Source organism: Mobula birostris, chromosome 7, assembly GCF_030028105.1.
Source record: "Mobula birostris isolate sMobBir1 chromosome 7, sMobBir1.hap1, whole genome shotgun sequence".
Taxonomy (NCBI): domain Eukaryota; kingdom Metazoa; phylum Chordata; class Chondrichthyes; order Myliobatiformes; family Myliobatidae; genus Mobula; species Mobula birostris.
In genome coordinates, this window is record NC_092376.1 from 41,479,987 (window position 1) to 41,481,987 (window position 2,001).

Here is a 2,001-nt window from a genome sequence, read left to right on the forward strand (position 1 = left end):
AAAGAGGACTGCGTGTCCTCATAATCTAAGTAGAGGTGCTGCTGTGCTTTTTTTGTAACGCTCTTCTGTACAGGTCCCAGAACAGATCCTCTAAAACGATAACACCGAGGAATTTAAATTTGCTAACCCCCTACGCCCCTGATTCCCTGATGAGAACTGCCTCAGGGACCCCAGTTTCCTCCTCCTGAAGTCAATAATCATCTCATTGGGCTTACTGACATTGAGTGAGAAGCTGCTGTGGCACCACTCGGCCAGATTTTCAACCTCCTTCCGATATGCAGATTCACCACCACCTTTGATTCAGCCAATGGCAGTGATGTCATCAGCAAAGATGAATGTGGCACTGGAGTTGTGCTTAGCATCACAGTCAAAGGTGTAAAGTGAGTAGAGCAGGGGCTAAGCACACAGTGTCGTGGTGCACCTGTGCTGACGGAGGCTGTGGGTATGCTTTTGCCAATCCATAATAATGGAGAACTAGCTGATCTCACTAGCAGATTGGATTGAATCTATCAACTTATTAATATTATTAATGAAGTAGCCACAGGGAGGAAAATTAGAGCCACATTCAGTGAGATCCATCTCAGCTTCCTCCTAAGATCCCGCCATCACACAAGCCATTCTTCAACCACTTTGATTCACTCCATTGAGGCATCAAGAGATGACTAAAAGCACTGGATGCGGCAACAATACAGGACCACATATCATTCCAGCTACAGGACGAAAGAAAATTTCTCCAGAAATGAGGAATGCCAAGTAACATTCACGTCACAAAAGTGCCAGGCTGTGGTCATCTTCAGAGAGAGAGATTAACCATCAGTTACAATGAGTCCCCATTGTCAATACCTAAGGGGGTCATCGTTCACCAGAAACTCAGAACCCGGCTACAGAAATGAAGGGGTTACACAGTAGATCAGAGGCAGCCCAAAGCCTTTTGTAGATGTGTGTAAATCATCTCGCAAGATTATCTGAAGCTAACATAGTCTGTAATTTATAGTTGTGGTACACTTGGCATATCTAATAAACCATATTATTCATTTATTAAACATGTTTTTACATCTTCTTTAATTAAATATCCAGACTGTGATGCAAGAATTCATTCCTAGGTGGCGCTAAGTGCACATTCAGAGGATCAGCTCCAAGTTGCAAGCATGGAACAAAAAACTGCAGGTTCTGGAAATGATCAATAGGTCAAAAACAGCAGCTGAACAGAGCAAAACAGAGGCAATGTTTCATTACTGACTGATTCATTTAACATCAACAACATAACAGTCCTCAACCAAATTGCCACCAATGCACAACACTGGCTAACAATAAAGATCCATAACTATCTTCAAGTGCCACCTCACAGTGAAAGTAGACATTGAAAGTTAAATGTGCTGTCTTCATCAGTGCACCAATGTAGCCTTTGGTGTCTGGTGACGAGTGCCAGATTAATGCCTCAGACCCAACTTGGTCTACTAGGCGGCAGATATCTTCCCTGTCCTCTTATGCGTTTCAAAGACATGGACTACCTACAGCAGGCATCTGAGGAGACAGCTAACACAGTCTAAAACCCTACAAAGCCACTGGCAGAGTAAGTGAAGCAACATCAACCCATCTCACAGGCACCAATCACACATAGTCTGCTCTGATGGATGAGCTACAATACTGACACCAGACTGTCCCAATCTCTATTGTTCCAAGAAATTTCCAGGTTTTCTGTGGAAAAGTTTCAAGTCTGTTTTCAAAGCCTCGAAGAAGTACGACATTTCCATCCATGATGGCAACCTCTGGCTCATTACTACTCTGAATTGAGAAGGGTCATCCAGTTTCAAGACTGTTTAATGTCATTTCCCGTACACAAGTGTAAAGGAGAACAAAATCATTGTTGCTCCGGATAGCAATGAGAATCTCAAGTCCATTTCTTGGGAGCAAACAGAAGCCCAGTGTAGATGGCAGAAGGAACACACTACTGCTCATGCTTGAGTGCTCAGTGGTGGGTACTGATGCTTTTTTTGCTAG